Source organism: Elephas maximus, chromosome 12 (assembly GCF_024166365.1).
Source record: "Elephas maximus indicus isolate mEleMax1 chromosome 12, mEleMax1 primary haplotype, whole genome shotgun sequence".
Taxonomy (NCBI): domain Eukaryota; kingdom Metazoa; phylum Chordata; class Mammalia; order Proboscidea; family Elephantidae; genus Elephas; species Elephas maximus.
In genome coordinates, this window is record NC_064830.1 from 75,208,453 (window position 1) to 75,222,233 (window position 13,781).

The window sequence follows — 13,781 nt, forward strand, 5'->3', positions numbered from 1 at the left end:
CAGCTGGTAGATTCCAACTGTCAACCTTTTGATTAGCAGCTGTGGCTCTTAACCACTGCGCCACCAGGGCTCCCATGGAAGGATAGTCATAAATAACATTTTTTTTTATTAACTTTTATTGAGCTTCAAGTGAACGTTTACAAATCAAGTCAGTCTGTCACATATAAGTTAATATACATCTTACTCCCTACTCCCACTTGCTCTCCCCCTAATGAGTCAACCCTTCCAGTCTCTCCTTTCGTGAAAACTTTGCCAGCCTCCAACTCTCTCTATCCTCCCATCCCCCCTCCAGACAGGAGATGCCAACACAGTCTCAAGTGTCCACCTGATATAATTAGCTCACTCTTCATCAGCATCTCTCTCCCACTCACTGTCCAGTCCCTTTCATGTCTGATGAGTTGTCTTCGGGGATGGTTCCCGTCCTGTGCCAACAGAAGGTTTGGGGACCATGACCACCGGGATTCCTCTAGTCACAGCCAGACCATTAAGTATGGTCTTTTTATGAGCATTTGGGGTCTGCATCCCACTGATCTCCTGCTCCCTCAGGGGTTCTCTATTGTGCTCCCTGTCAGGGCAGTCATCGATTGTGGCCGGGCACCAACTAGTTCTTCTAGTCTCAGGATGATGTAGGTCTCTGGTTCATGTGGCCCTTTCTGTCTCTTGGGTTCTTAGTTATCGTGTGACCTTGGTGTTCTTCATTCTCCTTTGATCCAGGTGGGTTGAGACCAATTGATGCATCTTAGATGGCCGCTTGTTAGCATTTAAGACCCCAGACGCCACATTTCAAAGTGGGATGCAGAATGTTTTCATAATAGAATTATTTTGCCAATTGACTTAGAAGTCCCCGCAAACCATGGTTCCCAAACCCCCACCCTTGCTCCGCTGACCTTTGAAGTATTCAGTTTATCCCGGAAACTTCTTTGCTTTTGGTCCAGTCCAGTCCAGTTGAGCTGACCTTCCATGTGTTGAGTGTTGTCCTCCCTTTCACCTAAAGCAGTTCTTATCTACTAATTAATCATTAAAAAACACTCTCCCTCCCTCCTTCCCTCCCCCCTTGTAACCACAAAAGTATGTGTTCTTCTCAGTTTATACTATTTCTCAAGCTCTTATAATAGTGGTCTTATACAATATTTGTCCTTTTGCCTCTGACTAATTTCGCTCAGCATAATGCCTTCCAGGTTCCTCCATGTTATGAAATGTTTCACAGATTCGTCACTGTTCTTTATCGATGCGTAGTATTCCATTGTGTGAATATACCACAATTTATTTACCCATTCATCCGTTGATGGTCACCTTGGTTTCTTCCAGGTTTTTGCTATTGTAAACAGAGCTGCAATAAACATGGGTGTGCATATATCTGTTTGTGTGAAGGCTCTTGTTTCTCTAGGGTATATTCCGAGGAGTGGGATTTCTGAGTTGTATGGTAGTTCTATTTCTAACTGTTTAAGATAACGCCAGATAGATTTCCAAAGTAGTTGTACCATTTTACATTCCCACCAGCAGTGTATAAGAGTTCCAATCTCTCCGCAGCCTCTCCAACATTTATTATTTTGTGTTTTTTGGATTAATGCCAGCCTTGTTGGAGTGAGACGGAATCTCATCGTAGTTTTAATCTGCATTTCTCTAATGGCTAATAATCGAGAGCATTTTCTCATGTATCTGTTAGCTGCCTGAGTATCTTCTTTAGTGAAGTGTGTGTTCATATCCTTTGCCCACTTCTTGATTGGGTTGTTTGTCTTTTTGTGGTTGAGTTTTGACAGAATCATGTAGATTTTAGAGATCAGGCGCTGGTCTGAGATGTCATAGCTGAAAATTCTTTCCCAGTCTATAGGTGGTGTTTTTACTCTTTTGGTGAAGTCTTTAGATGAGCATAGGTGTTTGATTTTTAGGAGCTCCCAGTTATCTGGTTTCTCTTCATCATTTTTGGTAATGTTTTGTATTCTGTTTATGCCTTGTATTAGGGCTCCTAGGGTTGCCCCAATTTTTTCTTCCATGATCTTTATTGTTTTAGTCTTTATGTTTAGGTCTTTGATCCACTTGGAGTTAGTCTTTGTGCATGGTGTGAGGTATGGGTCCTGTTTCATTTTTTTGCAAATGGATATCCAGTTATGCCAGCACCATTTGTTAAAAAGACTATCTTTTCCCCAATTAACTGACACTGGGCCTTTGTCAAATATCAGCTGCTCATATGTGGATGGATTTATATCTGGGTTCTCAATTCTGTTCCATTGGTCTATGTGCCTGTTGTTGTACCAGTACCAGGCTGTTTTGACTACTGTGGCTGTATAATAGGTTCTGAAATCAGGTAGACTGAGGCCTCCCACTTTCTTCTTCTTTTTCAGTAATGCTTTACTTATCCGGGGCTTCTTTCCCTTCCATATGAAATTGGTGATTTGTTTCTCTATCACCTTAAAAAATGACATTGGAATTTGGATCGGAAGTGCATTGTATGTATAGATGGCTTTTGGTAGAATAGACATTTTTACTATGTTAAGTCTTCCTATCCATGAGCAAGGTATGTTTTTCCACTTACGTATGTCCTTTTTAATTTCTTGTAGTAGAGCTTTGTAGTTTTCTTTGTATAGGTCTTTTACATCCTTGGTAAGATTTATTCCTATCTTCTTGGGGGCTACTGTGAATGGTATTGTTTTGGTTATTTCCTCTTCAATGTTCTTTTTGTTGATGTAGAGGAATCCAAGTGATTTTTGTATGTTTATCTTATAACCTGAGACTCTGCCAAACTCTTCCATTAGTTTCAGTAGTTTTCTGGAGGATTCCTTAGGGTCTTCTGTGAATGAGATCATGTCATCTGCAAATAGAGATAATTTTACTTCCTCCTTGCCAATCCGGATGCCCTTTATTTCTTTGTCTAGCCTAATTGCCTTGGCTAGGACTTCTAGCCCGAAGTTGAATAAGAGCAGTTATAAAGGGCATCCTTGTCTGGTTCCCGTTCTCAAGGGACATGCTTTCAGGCTCTCTCCATTTAGAGTGATGCTGGCTGTTGGCTTTGCATAGATGCCCTTTATTATGTTGAGGAATTTTCCTTCAATTCCTATTTAGGTGAGAGTTTTTATCATAAGTCGGTGTTGGGCTTTGTCAAATGCCTTTTCTGCATCAATTGATAAGATCATGTGGTTTTTGTCTTTTGTTTTATTTATATGGTGGATTACATTAATGGTTTTTCTGATATTAAACCAGCCTTGCATACCTGGTATAAATCCCACTTGGTCGTGGTGAATTATTTTTTTGATATGTTGTTGAATTCTATTGGCTAGAATTTTGTTCAGGATTTTTGCATCTATGTTCATGAGGGATATAGGTCTGTAATTTTCTTTTTTTGTAATGTCTTTACCTGGTTTTGGTATCAGGGAGATGGTGGCTTCATAGAATGAGTTGGGTAGTATTCCGTCATTTTCTACACTTTGAAATACCTTTAGTAGTAGTGGTGTTAACTCTTCTCTGAAAGTTTGGTAGAACTCTGCAGTGAAGCCGTCCGGGCCAGGGCTTTTTTTTGTTGGGAGTTTTTTGATTACCATTTCAATCTCTTTTTTTGTTATAGGTCTATTTAGTTGTTCTACTTCTGAATGTGTTAGTTTAGGTAGGTAGTGTTTTTCCAGGAATTCATCCATTTCTTCTAGGTTTTCAAATTTGTTAGAGTACAATTTTTGGTAATAATCTGATATGATTCTTTTAATTTCAGTTGGGTCTGTTGTGATGTGGCCCTTCTCGTTTCTTATTCGAGTTATTTGTTTCCTTTCCTGTATTTCTTTAGTCAGTCTGGCCAATGGTTTATCAATTTTGTTAGTTTTTTCGAAGAACCGGCTTTTGGCTTTGTTAATTCTTTCAATTGTTTTTCTGTTCTCATTTAGTTCAGCTCTAATTTTTATTATTTGTTTCCTTCTGGTGCCTGATGGATTCTTTTGTTGCTCACTCTCTATTTGTTCAAGTTGTAGGGACAGTTCTCTGCTTTTGGCTCTTTCTTCTTTTTGTATGTGTGCATTTATCGATATAAATTGGCCTCTGAGCACTGCTTTTGCTCTGTCCCAGAGGTTTTGATAGGAAGTATTTTCATTCTCGTTGCATTCTATGAATTTCCTTATTCCTTCCTTGATGTCTTCTATAACCCAGTCTTTTTTCAGGAGGGTGTTGTTCATTTTCCAAGTATTTGATTTCTTTTCCCTAGTTTTTCTGTTATTGATTTCTAGTTTTATTGCCTTGTGGTCTGAGAAGATGCTTTGTAATATTTCGATGTTTTGGATTCTGCAAAGGTTTGTTTTATGACCTAATATGTGGTCTATTCTAGAGAATGTTCCATGTGCGCTAGAAAAAAAGTATACTTTGCAGCAGTTGGGTGGAGAGTTCTGTATAAGTCAATGAGGTCAAGTTGGTTGATTGTTGTAATTGGATCTTCCGTGTCTCTACTGAGCTTCTTACTGGATGTCCTGTCCTTCTCCGAAAGTGGCGTGTTGAAGTCTCCTACTATAATTGTGCAGGTGTCTATCTCACTTTTCAGTTCTGTTAAAATTTGATTTATGTATCTTGCAGCCCTGTCATTGGGTACATAAATATTTAATATGGTTATGTCTTCCTGATCAATCGTCCCTTTTATCATTATATAGTGTCCTTCTTTATCCTTTATGGTGGATTTAAGTCTGAAGTCTATTTTGTCAGAAATTAATATTGCTACTCCTCTTCTTTTTTGCTTATTGTTTGCTTGATATACTTTTTTCCATCCTTTGAGTTTTAGTTTGTTTGTGTCTCTAAGTCTAAGGTGTGTCTCTTGTAGGCAGCATATCGACGGATCGTGTTTCTTTCTCCAGTCCGAGACTCTCTGTCTCTTTATTGGTGCATTTAGTCCATTTACGTTCAGCGTAATTATAGATAAATAAGTGTTTAGTGTTGTCATTTTGATGCCTTTTTATGCATGTTGTTGACATTTTCATTTTTCCACATACTTTTTTGTGCTGAGGCATTTTTCTTAGTAAATTGCGAGATCCTCATTTTCATAGTGTTTGACTTTATGTTAGTTGAGTCGTTACGTTTTTCTTGGCTTTTATCTTGAGTTCTGGAGTTGTTATACCTCTTTGTGGTTACCTTAATATTTACCCCTATTTTTCTAAGTAAAACCTAACTTGTATTGTCTATATCGCCTTGTATCTGTCTCCATATGGCAGTTCTATGCCACCTGTATTTAGTCCCTCTTTTTGATTATTGTGATCTTTTACATATTGACTTCAGTGATTCCCTGTTATGAGCATGTTTTTTTTTTTTAATTAATCTTAATTTGTTTTTGTGATTTCCCTATTTGAGTTGATATCAGGATGTTCTGTTCTCCGACCTTGTGTTGTGCTGGTATCTGATATTATTGGTTTTCTGACCAAACAATATCCTTTAGTATTTCTTGTAGCTTTGGTTTGGTTTTTGCAAATTCTCTAAACATATGTTTGTCTGTAAATATCTTAATTTCGCCTTCATGTTTCAGAGAGAGTTTTGCTGGATATATGATCCTTGGCTGGCAGTTTTTCTCCTTCAGTGCTCTGTATATGTCATCCCATTCCCTTCTTGCCTGCATGGTTTCTGCTGAGTAGTCTGAACTTATTCTTATTGATTCTCCCTTGAAGGAAACCTTTCTTTTCTCCCTGGCTGCTTTTAAAATTTTCTGTTTATCTTTGGTTTTGGCAAGTTTGATGATAATATGTCTTGGTGTTTTTCTTTTTGGATCAATCTTAAATGGGGTTCGATGAGCATCTTGGATAGATATCCTTTCGTCTTTCATGATGTCAGGGAAGTTTTCTGTCAGCAGATCTTCAACTATTTTCTCTCCTCCCTCCCTGTTCTGGGACTCCAATCACCCGCAAGTTATCCTTCTTGATAGAGTCCCACATGATTCTTAGGGTTTCTTCATTTTTTTTAATTCTTTTATCTGATTTTTTTTCAGCTATGTTGGTGTTAATTCCCTGGTCCTCCAGATTTCGCAGTCTGCATTCTAATTGCTCGAGTCTGCTCCTCTGACTTCCTATTGCGTTGTCTAATTCTGTAATTTTATTGTTAATCTTTTGGATTTCTACATGCTGTCTCTCTATGCATTCTTGCAACTTATTAATTTTTCCACTATGTTCTTGAATAATCTTTTTGAGTTCTTCAACTGTTTTATCAGTGTCTTCGTTGGCTTTTTCTGCAGTTTGCCTTATTTCGTTTCTGATGTCTTGAAAAAAAATTTTTTTTTTTTTTGAAGCATTCTGTAAATTAGTTTTTTATATTCTGTATCTGATAATTCCAGGATTGTATCTTCATTTGGGAAAGATTTTGATTCTTTTGTTTGGGGGGTTGTAGAAGCTGTCATGGTCTGCTTCTTTATGCAGTTTGATATGGACTGCTGTCTCTGAGCCATCACTGGGAAACCAGTTTTTCCAGAAAATCCCCTGACCGGGACGCTGGCTCCAGGCTCCAAAAACAGTCACTGCTTCCCCGTATTTGTTCGTTTTTCATCTCTAAATCTGTGTTTGTTGTTCAGGGTTTGTAGATTGTTATGTATGTGATCGATTCACTAGTTTTTCCGAGTCTTTGTTGCAAGAGGGATCCGAGGTAGTGTCTACCTAGTCTGCCATCTTGGCCCCGCCCCCAATAACATTTTTTAAATACTATTTTTTGTCTAATTTTCAATTGAGATAATTGCCGAGTTTGAGGATTTTCATGACTCAGTGATGACCTCAAATAATTTCTAATTTCAGCCTTCTGAAAGGTATTTTCATAGAACCCCATCGTGGCCATTAATGTTGGAAAAAAAAAAATTACCAAAACTTGCTCCAAGTCGGTATAATATTGTCCTAAGCACAATTCCTGAATCAGATTTAGATGAATAAAGAACGTTGATATCTATTTTAGTACCAACTATTGATATTTGACGCAGCTTAAAACTCTTTAAGATGAAATTTCTGCAGGACTTAAGTTGCTAGAATTTTTAATAGCCAAGCCAATGGCTGTAAGTTGGATGTAGTCATTGAAAATAATTTTTTTTTCTATTAAAAATTCAAGATTCAGACACAGTAAACTTTTTCTGTCTTTACTTTAAGGGCAAAGTCGGGGTGTTCATAATGTCCTGTTTAAAATACATCTATTCCTGTAATAATTGATACTTGGATCCAGTGAACCATACATTTCCCATTCCTTCATTTTCTTATATTTGCATTCAGAAGTATATGTCTTGTTAAAGTTTTACCTCCACCAAACATGCTTTCCAAGTTACTTTCTCTCATTTGCTGTAAGCAAGGGGCTAGGCCTTCTAATAGTCATGGAGCTTTCTGTGTACTCAGGATTTCTCACTGGACAGCTTTATTGACTTTTTCTCCTTGGTTCAAAATATCATCCCACATTGAGGAGTTACACAAAAAGTTGGAATCTATTTGCACAAATACGCTTTTCATTTCAGCATAGGAGCTTTCTCCATTTGATATTTTATGTACATTAGTATTGGAATAATATGTCAGTTTGTATGGGCATTGCTCTGATAACTGTACATCTGATCTTCACATCCATTGGGTATCTTTCTGTGTTTATAATGTAGTGTTTAGAATACACATGATAATATCTTATCTGCTCATTTAATTTAAACCAAAGTAGTATATTCTTTGTTCTGTATTTTAAAGGGTGGTTGTTGTTATTTGCCATGGAGTCCATTCCGACACACAGCAACCTTATAGGACATCATGGGACACATTTTTGTGGCTATTGTGTCAATCCATCCCATAGAAGGCTTTCCGTGTTTTTGCTGACCCTCTGTTTTACCAAACACGATGTCCTTTGTCTAGTGATTGTTTTTTCCTGATGACATGTCCAAAACAGGAGAGCCAAAGTAAACCTTGCCATCCTCACTTCAAGGAGTCTTCTGATTGTATTTCTTCTAAGACTGATTTGTTTGTTCTTCTGGCACTCCACAGTATATTCTATATTCTTTGCCAACACCACAGTTTTTCTTCTGCCTTCCCTTTTAAATGCATCAGATTTTCTCCTGCCTTCCCCTTTCATTGTTCAGGTTTTGCATGCATGAGGGGATTGAAAAGACCATAGTTTAGGTCAGGGGCATCTCAGTCATCAAAGTGACATTTCCAGTTTTTCAAACTTTAAAGAGGTCTTTTGCAGATTGGCCCAATGCAATGCATTTTTTGATTTCTTGACTGCTGTTTACATGGATGCATTCATCATCAAAAAGACCATTTCAAGATCTATCCTGAAGTACATTGCTGTCAGTGATAGGATAATACCCATATCCCTGAAAGGAAGACCAGTTAGTAAGACTATTATTCAAATTTAGACATGAATCACTAACATGAAGGCCAAACATGAAGAAATTGAAGAGTTTTACGAACCTGTGCAGTCTGAAATTGGTCAAACATGCAATCAGGATGCATTGATAATTACTGGTGACTGGAATGCGAAACTTGGAGACAAAGAAGATCTGGTAGTTGGAAAATATAGCCTTGGTGATAGAAATGATGCTGGAGATCACATGATAGAATTTTGCAAGACCAACGACTTCTTCATTGCAAATACCTTTTTTCAACAACATAAATGGCTACTGTACACGTGGATCTTGCTAGATGGAATACTCAGGAATCAAATCAACTACATCTGTGGAAAGAGACGATGGAAAAGCTCAATGTCATCAGCCAAGACAAGGCCAGGGGCTGATTACGAAACAATCAGTTGCTCATATGCAAGTTCAAGTTGAAACTGAAGAAAATTAAAACAAGTCCACAAGAGGCAAGGCATGACCTTGAGCATATCACATGTGAATTTAGAGTCTATCTCAAGAATAAATTTGACACATTGAATACTAATGACCGAAGATCAGACGAGTTGTGGAAGGACATCATACATGAAGAAAGGAAAAAAAACAAAAACTCATTTCCATTGACTTGATCCTGACTTATAGCAACCCTATAAGACAGAATAAGAACTGCCCTATAGACTTTCCAAGGAGCACCTGGTGGATTCGAACTGCTAACCTTTTAACCAAAAGCCATAGCACTTAACCATTACGCCACCAGGGGAGGTCATTAAAAAGACAGGAAAGAAAGATAAGACCAAAATGGATGTCAGAAGAGACTCTGAAACTTGCTCTTGAACGTCCAGCAACTAAAATGAAAGGAAGAAATGATGAGGTGAAAGAACTGAATAGAAGATTTCAAAAGTCGTCTCGAGAAGACAAAGTAAATTGTTGTAATGACATGTGCAAAGGCCTGAAGATAGAAAACCAAAAGTGAAGAACACACTTGGCATTTCTCAAACTGAAGGAACTGAAAAAAAAAATTCAAGCCTCGAGTTGCAATATTGAAGGATTCTACAGGGAAAATATTAAACGATGCACAAAGCATCAAAAGAAGGAATACACAGAGCCAGTATACCAAAAAAAATTCGTCAACATTCAGCCATTTCAGGAGGTAGCATATGATCAGGAACTGATGGTATTGAAGGAAGAAGTCCAAGCTTCACGGAAGGCATTGGCAAAAAACAAGGCTCCAGGAATTGATGAAATACATATTGAGGTGTTTCAAGAAATGGATGCAGTACTGGAAGTGGTCACTCATCAATGCAAGAAATTTGGAATAAAGCTACCTGGCCAAGCGCCTGGAAGAGATACGTATTTATGTCTATTCCCAAGAAAGGTAATCCAGCCAAATGCACAAATTATTGAACAATACCGTTAATGTCACATGCAAGTAAAATTTGATGAAGATGATTCAAAAGCGCCTGAAACACTATATCCACCAGGAACTACCAGAAATTCAAACAAAATTCAGAAGAGGAAGTGGAACCAGGGATATCATTGGTGATGTCAGATGGATCCTGGCTGAAAGCAGAGAACACAGGAAAGATGTTTCCCTGTGTCTTATTGACTATGCGAAGGCATTCGACTGTGTGAATCATAAGATATTATGGATAACATTGCAAAGAATGGGAATTCCAGAACCCTTAATTGTGCTCGTGAGGAACCTATACATAGATCAAGAGTCACTCGTTGGAACACAACAAGGAAATACTGCGTGGTTTAGTCAGCAAAGGTGTGCATCAAGGTTGTATCCTTTTGCCATACTTATTCAGCCTGTGTGCTGGACAAATAACCTCAGGAGCTGTACTGTATAAAGAAGCATGGGGCATCAGGATTGGAAGAAGACTGTGATATACAGGTGAACGACCTTGCTTGCTGAAGGTGAAGACGACTTGAAGCACTTACTGATGAAGATCAAGGACCACAGCCTTCAGTATGGATTACACCTCAACAAAAAGAAAACCAAGTCTTCACAACTGGACCAATAAGCAACATCATGATAAACGGGGAAAAGACTGAAGTTGTCAAGGATTTCATTTTACTTGGATCCACAATCAACACCCACGGAAGCAGCGGTCAGGAAATCAAAAGTCGCATTGCATTGGGCAAACCTGCTGCAAAAGACTTCTTTAAAGGGTTGAAAAGCAAAGATGTCATCTTGAAGAGTAAGGTACACCTGACCCAAGCCATGGTGCTTTCAATCACCTCATATGCGTGGGAAAGCTGGACGATGAATAAAGAAGACAGAATAAGAATTGACACCTTTGAATTGTGGTGTTGGCGAAGAATAGTGAATACACCCTGAACCCCCCAAAGAACAAACAAATCTGTCTTGGTACAAGAACAACCAGAATGCTCCTTAGAAGCAAGGATGGCAAGACTGTGTCTCACATCCTCTGGATATGTGTTGTCAGGAGGGATCAGTCCCTGGAGAAGGGCATGATGCTTGGTAAAGCAGAGGACCCGTGAAAAAAAGGAAAACCCTGAGCAAGATGGACTGAAATAGTGACTGCAGCAATGGGCTCAAGGTTAACAACCGTTGTGAGGATGACCCAAGACAGGGCAGTGTTTCATTATGTCGTACATAGGGTTGATATGAGTCAACGGCACCTAACTACAACAACAGCTTGCATGGATATTTATTATTGATCGAAGTAGGATGAAACCTTTGGCAACCTCAATATATTTGCCATCTTCCATGACGTGTTTTATTGGTCCAGTTGTGAGAATTTTTGTTTTCTTCACGTTTTGGTGAAATCTATAGGGAAAGCTCTAGTCTTTGACTTTGATCAGTAAGTGCTTCAAGTCGTCTTCATTTTCAGCAAGCAAGGTTGTGTCAATTGATTATTGAATTTGTTAATGAGTGTTCCTCCTTTCTTGATGCTGTCTTCTTCATATAGCCCAGCTTCTAGGATTATTTGTTCAACATGCAGATTAAATAAATAAGGTGAAAAAATGCAACCCTGCCACACACCTTTTGCAGTTTTTTCTGTTTGAACAATTGTTTCTTTTTCCACGTTGAGGTTAGGCATGAGCACAATTAGGTGTTCTGGAGTTCCCTTTATTTATAATGTTCCTCATGTCTGGAATATGCTTTTTTTATTCACTGGGCATTTCCTCTGTTCATCCTCTACGACAGGCCCCTTGCCTTCCCTTACATTTGTACACACAGGTAGGACTAGCACACAAAACTAATCATCACAACACCTATGAAAATTAACAACAGTTCCTGTGGCCTACCTTGACCTCTGCATCCACCAGGCTGTACGAGACACCCCCACTCTAAGGGTCCCTGACAGGATCCAAGTCCCAACCTTGTGCCCAGAGGCTTTTGTCACAGCCACCCAGGTCTGGCCACTGTCAGAGCCCTGGGCACAGCCCTCTAAAGGGCCCCAGCATGAATTTGGAGCCAGGAAAGCACTCCCTGTTGTGACAGCTTCGATGGAGCAGGGCATGCCTGGACCATAGCCCCGTTTGCCTGCAGTGGCCTCTGTTGGGAGTGCCAGGGCCCTCTGTGTGTCCTGTGGGGCCAAGGGTCTGTGCATGTGTGTGAGTGTGTGGGTGCAGTTGTGTAATCTGTGTGGCTTTCTCTGAGTTTCTGAGTCAGTGAGTATTTTGACTGTGTGTTGTGTTTTCTCATGTGGCTGTTGTGTTTCTATGCTCTTCTGTATGTGTGTGTCTGTCTCAGTGAAGAGGTGTATGTCATTTGTGGAAATCCATGTATCTCTCTGCCTGTGCCTCTGTGCTTGTGTGTGTGTGTGTGTGTGTGTGTGTATCTGGGCATGTGTTTCCTTGCTGGAGTGTCTGTGTGTGTCTGTGTTTTGGATCTGTGTGCTTGTGTAAATTTGCTCCTTTGTGTGTGTGTCCATCGTGTGTCAGTTTGCCTGGGGGCTGTCTCAGGTGACCCTGAGTGTGTGTCTGTGTGTACGTGTGCTCCCCATAGTGTCTCTGCCTGGATCTGCTGTGTGGGGCCCTGTGACCCTATACATAAGCCCACATCTGTGTTCCCGCCTGAGACCACATCTGTGTTCCCAGCTGAGACCGGGTGGTCTCTGTTTATGCGTCTGTGTGCTCGTTCCATCCATACATTTCCCACTGAGTGTGTGTATGTGTGTGTGTGTTCCCCAGGAACATGCAGCCACAGAGGGGACTTCTTCGAGGGCCACCCCCATGTAGGTGAGAGGAGACAGTTTGTCCATCCTCCTCCCTCAGGCGGGGCTGGGCCCTTTCGTCACTGATCCATCAGCCTCTGGTGTGCTCCTGGTGGTCCCACCTCAGACCCCAAGGATGGAGGGAGTGAAGGGTCAGTTCATAGGACCCTCCAACCAGGGGGCAGCTGCAGAGGGTTATACTGAGTGCGAGAGGATCAGGGGTGGGGTTGGGGGAGTCTTGGGTTCCTGGGAGAGGTGATTGTGTGGGTGTCCCTAGGGAGGCCTGGGGGTCTGTAGGGCTCTGTATCCCTGGGGTGGTGTGAGTCGCTGGGGGTTGGTGGGAGAGTTGGGGCAGTTTTGGATCCCTGGCAAAGGTTTGGGTAGGAGGGAACTCTAGGGAAATCCGAGGGAGAGGGCTCCTGGGGCCTGGTTAGGGATGATTGGGCAGCACACCTGGGGAGGACTGGGGGAGTCCTTGGGGCTCCTGGATCCCCAGAGAGCCCTCATCCGTCACTCACCGTGGTGCCTAGGAGGTTGGGCGGTGGTAGCACCAACAGCAGATAGTATGTCAGGAGCAAAGGCAACAGACCCACTGGATGGTAGCAGGTGCTGGAGTAACTGGGAAACGAGTACAGCCACCAAGCAAGGGCCAACCGTGTAGACACTGCTCCTGGGTGACTTTTGGGCCCACCCTCCTGTGAGGCCCAGTAGGAGGCCAGCAGAGCCTGATCCTAGGGCCACATGGAGTTTCCCTTCGGGCCTCAGTGTCCCTGGCCATGGAAACGGGCACATGGGGCCACATGTTGATGCTGGTTCCAGTAGGGAGAACCTTTCTGGCCTGGGTTATCTCAGATTGGGGGTTGGGGAGACTCAGAGAGGAAGTTGTGAGAAGTGCTTAGCACAGGCCCAGGCACAGAGCAAGCTCACAAAACAGGGCAACTGTAGACGTTGATGGTGGCATTGTATTACTCCTCAGCCCCAGTCCTAGCACTCTTCTGGCAACCCCAAAGGGGAATAGGCGTAAATATGGATCTCTTCCAATCAGTTGGCCAGGAAGCTGTCTTCCATATTTCTTGGCATAGACGAGTGAGCACCTCCAGCACTGCATCTGTTTGTTGAAACATCTCAATTGATATTCCATCAATTCCTGAAGCCTTGTTTTTCGCCAATGCCTTCAGAGCAGCTTAGACTTCTTCCTTCAGTACCATCGGTTCTTGATCGTATGCTACCTCTTGAAATGGTTGAACAGCGACTAATTCTTTTTGGTATAATGACTCTGTGTATTCCTTCAATCTTCTTTT